Raw genomic sequence first — 9,015 nt, forward strand, 5'->3', positions numbered from 1 at the left:
CCATCGTCTTAGGGATTAACATTTGGCTCCTTGTTACTTATGCAAATTTCTACAGCCAGCTTGAATTTCTCCTCAGAAACTGGGATTTTCTTTTCTTTCACATTGTCAGGCTGCAAGTTTTCCAAACTTTTATGCTCTCTTTTCCTTTTCAAATGGAATGCCTTTAACAGTACCCATGTTACCTCTTGAATGCTTTGCTGCTTAGAAATTTTTTCTGTCAGATGCCCTAAATCATGTCTCTTAAGTTCAAAGTTCCACAAATCTCTAGGGCAGGGGCAAAATGCCACCAGTCTCTTTGCTAAAACATAACAAGAGTGACCTTTGCTCCAGTTCCCAACAAGTTCCTCATCTCCATCTGAGACCACCTCAGTCTGGATTTCACTGTACATATCATTATCAGCATTTTGGTCAAAGACATTCAACAAGTCTCTAGGGAACTCCAAACTTTCCCACGTTTTCTTATCTTCTTCTGAGCCCTCCAAACTGTTCCAATCTCTCCCTGTTACCCAGTTCCAAAGTTGCTTCCACATGTTTGGCTATCTTTTCAGCAGTGCCCCACTCTGCTGGTTCCAATGTACTATATTAGTCCATTTTCACTCTGCCAACAAAGACATGTTCGAGACTAGGCAATTTACAAAAGAAAGAGGTTTAACAGATTCACAGTTCCATGTGACCAGGGAGGCCTCACAATCATGGTAAAGGTAAAAGGCACAGAGGAGCAAAGCATGTCTTACATGGATGGTGGCAGGCAGAGACATTGTGCAGGGAAACTCCCATTTTTAAAACCAGCAGATCTTGTGAGACTCACTCACTAGCAGAAGAACAGCACAGAAAAGACTCTTCCTATAATTCAATCACCTCCCATTGGGTTCCTCCCACAACACATGGCAACTACAGGAATTGTAATTCAAGATGAGATTTGGATGGGGACGTAGCCAAACCATATCACACACACTGTCTATTTAATATTTCTATAGTTGAACAAAGGATTCTGAAACCTAAAATTGGCTTGAAAATCAATGAGCTAAATTTAAATTCCTTCTGGTCTTTTTTTTTTTTTTTTTTTAGAGATGGAGTCTCACTCTGTGGCCCAGGCTGAAGTGCAATGGCATGATTTTGGCTCACTGCAATCTCTGCCTGTTAGGTTCAACCAGTCCTCCTGCCCTCAGCCTCCCAAATAGCTGGGATTACAAGCATGTGCCACCATGCCTGGCTAATATTTTTCTATTTTTAGTAGAGATGGGGTTTCACCATGTTGGCCAAGCTGGTCTCGAACTCTTGGGCTCAAGTTATCCTCCCACCTCGGCCTCCAAAAGTACTAGGAATACAGGCATGAGCCACTGTTCCTGGCCTAAATTTGTTCCAGCTCCAAAATTCTTTTTTTTCCTGAAAAGTAACTCTTGTAAGACAGCAGAAAAGAGCCATTTATAGATGGGCTTCTCTGATTTCCTGACTTCAAATACAGCCTGACTTCTAAGTGGTAGTTTGTTGAGAATTTTATTTATGGGTATCTATTTATTAATCAATCAATCAATCACCTATCATTGAGCTTACTAAGGTAAAATTTACACAGAGTAAAGTCCACTTGTTTTAGTGTACAGTTCTATGAGTTCTGACAGATGCACACAACCAAGAAACCATCATCACAATAAAGATATGATTCCATCACCCCAAAAAGTTCCAACCTGCCCCTCTGCAGTCAATTTTCTCATCCTACTCTGTCCCCTGACAACTACTGATACTTTCTGTCTCTATAGTTTTGCCTTTTCCAAAAAGCCATGTAAGTGAGTCATATAGTCTACAGACTTCTGAGTCTGGCTTCTTTCACTTCATTTCATTTCAGCATCATCCGTGTTGTTGCACAAACCAGTAATTCAGCCCTCTGTATGGCTGAGTAGAATTCCACCGTGTGACTGTACCACGGTTTACTTATTCACCAGTTGATGAATTATGAAAAAAAGCCACAAAAAACATTCCAGTGAATTTATGTTTAAATATTTAGGAATGGGATTGCTGGGTCATTTGGTGGATGTATTTTTAACTTTATTAGACATCGTCATGTTTTTTCCGAAGTAGCTGTACCATTTTCTGTGCCTATAGGAAATTTTGGAGCATTTCAGCTAGTTTATGTATTTGTGTTCTATGGCAGTTATAAAAATTGCCACAAATGTGGTGGCCTAAATTTATTATCTTAAGCTCTGGAGGTCAGAGATCCAAAATGGGTCCCACTGGGCTACAATTAAGGTTCTGGCAGTCTGCATTCCTTTCTAGAAACCTCTCAGGAGAATCTATTTCCTTGCCTTTCTGGCTTTTTTAGGCTGCCTGCATCCCTTGACCTGTGTCTCCTTCTATCTGCAAATCCAGCAATGGCTGGTTGAGTCTTTTTTACATAGCATCACCCTGACACTCTTCTGCCACCTTCCAAATTTAGAGGGCCCTTATGACTACATCAGATACTTGTGTACTCCAGGATAATTCCCTTCTTTTAAAGTCAGATGAGGCCGGGTGAGGTGAAACACACATGTAATCCCAGCACTTTGGGAGGCTCAGGTGAGACTCGTTCGAGACCACCCAGCCTGGGGAACTTGGTGAAAACCCGGTCTCTCCAGGAAAAAAAAAAAAATTAGCTGGGTGTGGTGGCACAGGCCTGTAGTCCCAGCTACTTGGGAGACTGATGTGGGAGGACTACTTGAGCCCAGGAAGAGAAGGTTACAAGGTTACAGTAAGCTGCTATCATGCCACTACACTCCAGCCTGGGTAACATAGCAAGACTCTGTCTCAATCAATTAATTCAGATGATTCAAAAATTTATTTTTCTTTGCAACTGTATTCCTCCCTTGCCATGTAATGTAAGTGCTGGGGATTAAGATATGGACATTTTTGGGGGGGTTCAAAAGTCCTGGAGATTAAGATATGGAAATTTTTGGGGGGCATTATTCTGACTACCTCAGTCAAAACCTCACAAGCACATACTACTGTCAACTTAAAAGAATGAAGTCATTCTAATGGTTGTGCCTAGTAGCTCATCATGGTTTTAATTTGCATTTCACTAATGACTAATAAGGTTTTCATTTATTTCTTTGCCATCATATATCTTCTTTGGTGAAATGTTTGTTCAAATCTGCTACCCATTTTATTTTATTACTTTTTTTGAGACAGAGTCTCAGTCTGTCACCCAGGTTGGACTGCAGTGGCATGATTTCAGCTCACTGCAACCTTTGCCTCCAGGGTTCAGGTGATTCTCCTGCCTCAGCCTCCAGAAGAGCTGGAATTACAGGCATGCACCACCACGCCCAGCTAATTTTTGTACTTTAAGTAGACAGGGTTTCACCATGTTGGCTAGGCTGGTCTTAACTTCTGACCTCAAGTGATTCTCCCACCTCAGCCTCCCAAAGTGCTGGGATTACAGGTATGAGCCACCATGCCCAAACTATTTTTAAAATTAGGTTGTTCTCATATTATAGAGTTTGAGAGTTCTTTGTATAATCTGGACTATAGTCCTTTATTGGATATGTATTTTGAAAATATGTTTCCCAGTCTATAGTTTTTCATTTTCTTAATGGGATTTTTGAGAGAATATTTAAATTTTGATGAAGTCCAGTTCATCACGTTTTTCTTTTATGATTTATGCTTTTTGTGTTCTAAGAAATTTTTGCCTAACCCAAGGCTGCAGAGTGTTTCTTCTATGTTTTCTTTTGGAAATCTTATGTTTGAAGTTTTATATTTGTGTCTATGATCCATTTCATGTTAAAATTTTATAGGTACACGATATGGGTTTGGGTTCATTTTTCCTAACATAGATATCCAATTATTCTAGCAATTTCTTGAAAACAGTTCATTTAATTTTCACCTTGATCAATATTTCTTTTAAGAAAAGTCTTTAAGAAAATTTTTTCAACTGCTTTGGATTTTCATAAACTCAGAACTTTTCAGCTGTTTTTGATTTTTCATAACCTATGTGCTAATGATAATATGCCCTTGATCAGATTGAAACATTCATTCATTATCGACCAGGTTAGACACATACCGAGGTGGTCAATACATACCCTAAGATTTATGATGAATAACTGACTTCTCACTGTCATGAATAGTGTCCAAATTGTTTATGTATTTAGCTAGTAATGAAAACTCATTAGCAGAATCCTAGTTCATTCTTGTTTACACCTGCAAACAATTTCACCTTGTTTAAAGGATTGTTTCATTTGGTCTGCCTGATCTAATTTTTCCCAGTAACACTGTATTAATGCCCATCACTCAACCTCACCTAGAAGGCATAATGGGCTCTCACTCACCCTTTCCCACGTGGCTCCATTACCGCTTTGCACCACTCCAGTACCTTCACTGACACAAAGGACTTGGAGTTTCTTGATGGTTTTTGAGAAATGGCTTTGAGTGACTTTGGTGAAGTTACTTAAACCAAGAATAAACAATGTAGCAGATCTTTTTGAAATCGCATACAAATATGTTTTTGATGTTTACTTTTCATGAACATTCTGTTTGAGCATCTGTTTTATGTGGGGTGGTTGGAGGAAAAAGGACCTTCAACATCTAACTATATGGAAATCATTGGAAATAGCCTTTTACTGTAAGGAACCAATGACGATTGCCTCAGATCCAAATATCATTGACTTATTCAGAACAGATTCTTGTTTCAAACATGAGATCACAAAGTTCTTGAATCAGATCGAAGTTGCATTTTAATAGGGATTGGTATAGCATTGATTTAGCCAATGGAGATATAACTGGCTGTTCTTTTCTTCCTGCATTATTTACAGGTTTTACTTATCCAAGTTCTTCAGAGCAGAGAAAAAGATGTGATGAATCAGAGAGTTAGTGCTTTGAGATACTTTATCAATTATTTGGAAATAGGTTCAGCAATTACACCGCAGATCCTGGATTCCTGATGTAAAAAGAAGCAAGCAAGTGGCCTGCAAGAACTTTTTGTAGAGACAGGGTCTTCCTATGTTACCCAGGCAGGTCTCGAACTCCTGAGCTCAAGTGATCCTCCTGCCTCGACTTCTCAAAGTGTTAGGATTACAGGCAGGAGCCATCACACCTGGCTGGTTTAATTTATAGTTTCCCAAGCCTGTTTGAGCATGAAACACTTATGTTCTCAGCATATCTATGAATAGCCTGCAAGTCAGTCTTCTTTGGGATACCACTTAGGGAAACGGTGAGCTAGAATGCTAAGAACTAAAAAGGTGCTTAGTAGTCAGCCCATTTATATTATTTTCTCCATTCTCTGAGTGTCTCAGCATTTTCTCCTAGTCTTCTAATTTCAGTGAATTTTGTTTTTCTTTCATCTTATTATAATGTTTTCCAGTATAATACTATCAAGTTGGTCAGATACATTTTATATCCTTAAAGCAACATATGAGAATGATGCCAGGCTTCATTGTAAAAAGAAAACGATATTGACCAGTCTTAACATTATGATGATTAAATAAAATATTGTATTTGGAATTCCTTAGTAAAATGTACAATAAGATGATCATATTTAGTGCTTCAGAGTTTTTTGTTTTTTGTTTGGTGTCTAAGTGGAACCAGCTAGTCTGGCCTAGGGTAACATACCAAAAATAGGAGCTTTATCTTTGGACAAATACCACTTTTGATTTTTGCGCAACTCATGAATCTGCCCTTTCCATTCTGTGGTCCTGATGTCCTGTGTTCTATCTCTCTAGCCTGTTCTCCTGCATGGATAAGGTGGACGTTATCGCCACTTCAAAATGAAAGGAGAATTTGCATTTTTGGCCCTATGAGACAATGTGAAGAAAGGGGGAAGTGTGCTTGGATGGAGCCCTCTCCCCTCCACTAATACTGGAGGCAGGAGATGCTCAAGGCTACACTTCTTTGAGAAATGGTCCCCTTGAAAGGACCTTATGGAATGTGTCATCTTAGGAACTCAGCCTCTTTGAAAGTCTGCACATTTTTGTATGATTTGGGGAAACATTATACACCCATCTACATAACTTTAAAATGTTTTAGGAGAGTGAGAGAATGTTAAAAGGATTTGTAATGGTCAATTGAATCCTCCTTATTAAAGCTTTCATTTCTAAGGGAGAAACTTTGTGTCTCAGAGAAGTGACATAAGTTATTCAAGAGTACAAAACTCATATCTTGGACAATGGCTGAGGCAGTAGGCAATTCTATGAGCTGGTCAGCACCAAAAATATTATCCTCCAATCTGGGTGCAATGTGATAAGGAAATATAGGTGAATACTTGTTGCCCAGGAAAGGGACTTAAAATCAAATCACAGAATGAATCAATGAAGACAACAGTGATGTTTGATTCAAGAAAAGAGTAGCTTCATCTATGGAGGCCAGGAAGATCTAAGGGGCTAGAGACTCTAAAATAGAAATGGCAACAATGGATACCAATTAGAATCATGAGGGGCAGAGCAGAAAGCAGGATGCAGCAGAAGAGGGTTCGTCATGAGAAAATGATAAGACCTGCTGACCCCAAGCTCTCTTTCATCCTGAGGGTCTGTGAGATCAGGAGAAAAACACTGGCCTTATGTTGATAAAACTGCTGAGAACTTTCTCATTCTCTGAGGAGCAACCAGGCAGATAGGGCTAACCTCACGGTTACACAGGATCCTGTGCTTAGCAGTGTTCAGCGGTTGGTTTAATGCTCTGCCATCACTATCTAGAAATTCTTAATTGTTTTTTGCACAAGAGGATATGCCTTTTCATTTTGTGCTGGGTTCTGCAATTTATGTAGCTGGTCCTACATGCAGATTTCCATTATGAACCAGCAACATTTCAGGGTTTGGTAGTGGTGACTGTATCATGCCATCAAGCTTGAAGGTAGTACCACTGCAACAGCTAAGTAAACAGGGGCCAAAGTGAAGGTAGCAGGGGAGAGACTAAGTCTCAAGCCTCGGTCTTGAATGTTATGCAGACACCATCTTCTGTCAGGCTTCCAAGGGCTCTGACAGCTTCCTGGATTTAACCATTCAATTCTTTGTTTAGTCCAACCCTGAGTAAAGTAGCCAAATTCAGTGCTAGCTTTTGGTTGTGAATTTCTCATGGAAAAATCTTCAGTGTATCAAGTCGAGACTAACATAGAGCCTCAGTCTTCTCCAGTTGAGACGGACCAGCAGAGGAGTAAAGTCTTTGCAAAGATCAATAAAGGAAGCAAAGGCCTGGAGACCCGTAACTTTCATTCTTTAATTTGAGTGTCAAATTTGCAAAAGAGGAATAATCTCTTAGGAGTTCCCCCTTTGAACTGAATGATTTCAAGCAAGGCCTGAGAATTAGGCTCGGGAGCAATTAGCAATATAAGTCATGGTCCTCAGTGAAATCCCCTTGGTGAGGGAGCGACATTTCTCTTTCCCAGAGCACTTGGCAGCTCAGACAAAATTGCCTGCTGCTTCTGAGGCCACCTCTTCCCTGGGAGATGATACACTGATATGCCTGATAATTTCTGTTGGTGTCACAGACCCTAGGTTTATTTTTTAATTTTTATTTATTTACTTTTTGAGACGGAGTCTTGTTTTGTTGCTCAGGCTGGAGTGCAGTGGCACGATCTCAAATCACTGCAACCTTTGCCTCCCAGTTCAAACAATTCTCCTGCCTCAGCCTCCCTAGTATGTGGGATAACAGGCACCTGCCACCATGCCCGGCTAATTTTTGTGCTTTTAGTAGAGACAGGGTTTCACCATGTTGGCCAGGCTGGTCTCGAACTCCTGACCTCAGGTGATCTGCCCGCCTCAGCCTCCCAAAGTGCTGGGATTATAGGCATGAGCCACCGTACCTGGCCAGACCCAGGGTTTAAAAACAAAATCGAAAAACACACAGCAACTTGCAATGGTAAGAGTAAAATTATGTGAATCTTAATCTAGTTGTTCAATAAAACATTACTAAATTAGATTCTTTGCATTTCTTTTGACAGCCTCTTCCTTTGGAGGACAATCTTACCATATTTAGAGTTCCACTGCACTATTCAAAAGGAGTCAGGTAAAACCTAAAGGCCAGGTTATGAGGTTTTCTTTTGAATAATTTTCCCCATTTAGGTGAACAAAAAATTATTTTTATGGCTCTCTGGAGAGCTTCCTACCTGGAGAAATTGTTTTGTTTTATAGCCTTAAGAAATGTTCTAAGAAATATTTTGACAGAATAACAAACAACTCAAACAATTTGCAGCCAAAGGCAGCAGCAGCTTGGTTTTAACACTGACATATTTGAGATGGTAATATAAGGGGTGCTGCAGTTAGTCCCTGCAGTAAACTAAAGATTGAATTTCCCTAGAATTATCTAAAGCATATGATTGGTTGGATGCCTGTGTCTTTAAGACCCTGTTCATGGGTGAGGCCTTGGGGAACTGCAATGCATCTAATGCAAAGCTACCCTGATTGGATCCCTACAGAAATCATTAGCATTGAGGCTGCTGTGGGAGCTGCGATATTCCCTGTGCCTGGCAACTATGGAGAATGTTTATCTACATGACACAGGCAAAGCCAGGTATGCTGTATCACCCTTCCTATGTGCGCTCTTCTGCTTCTGCCTCTCTTTTCCTCATGATGCACAACAACATGAGATCAAGGAATATGCAGGGCCAGAACCCTACTGCTTTGACCTGAGTAATGGACATGAGCTGGAACAACCCTGCAGACAATCTTTTTTTATTTTGACCTCATGATCCACCTGCCTTAGCCATCCAAAGTGCTGGGATTATAGACATGAGCCACTGCGCCTGGCCTCTTTCTGTATATTTCTAAAGGCTGTAAGTACAGACACAGCTCCAGTAATGTTCACTGTATAAATTCTTATTAAAATATCTCAGAATTTCATACTTAAGAAAAAATTCAATAATCTTTTGTACTGCAGTTACACTGTAAGAGCACTGTGGCATACTGCACTTCCTTTTTGCAATGAACGCAGGAAGCTAAGAGGTTGTTATGTGCTCTATCTCAGCAAAATTCATTAATCTCAGTTTTGGGAACAGCTTTGTTCTCCCCAGCCATCTTTATTACATTGATTTCCTTTTCCTTTCTTTCTTTTTTTTTTTTTTTT

Source organism: Cebus imitator, unplaced genomic scaffold, assembly GCF_001604975.1.
Source record: "Cebus imitator isolate Cc_AM_T3 unplaced genomic scaffold, Cebus_imitator-1.0 Scaffold667, whole genome shotgun sequence".
Taxonomy (NCBI): domain Eukaryota; kingdom Metazoa; phylum Chordata; class Mammalia; order Primates; family Cebidae; genus Cebus; species Cebus imitator.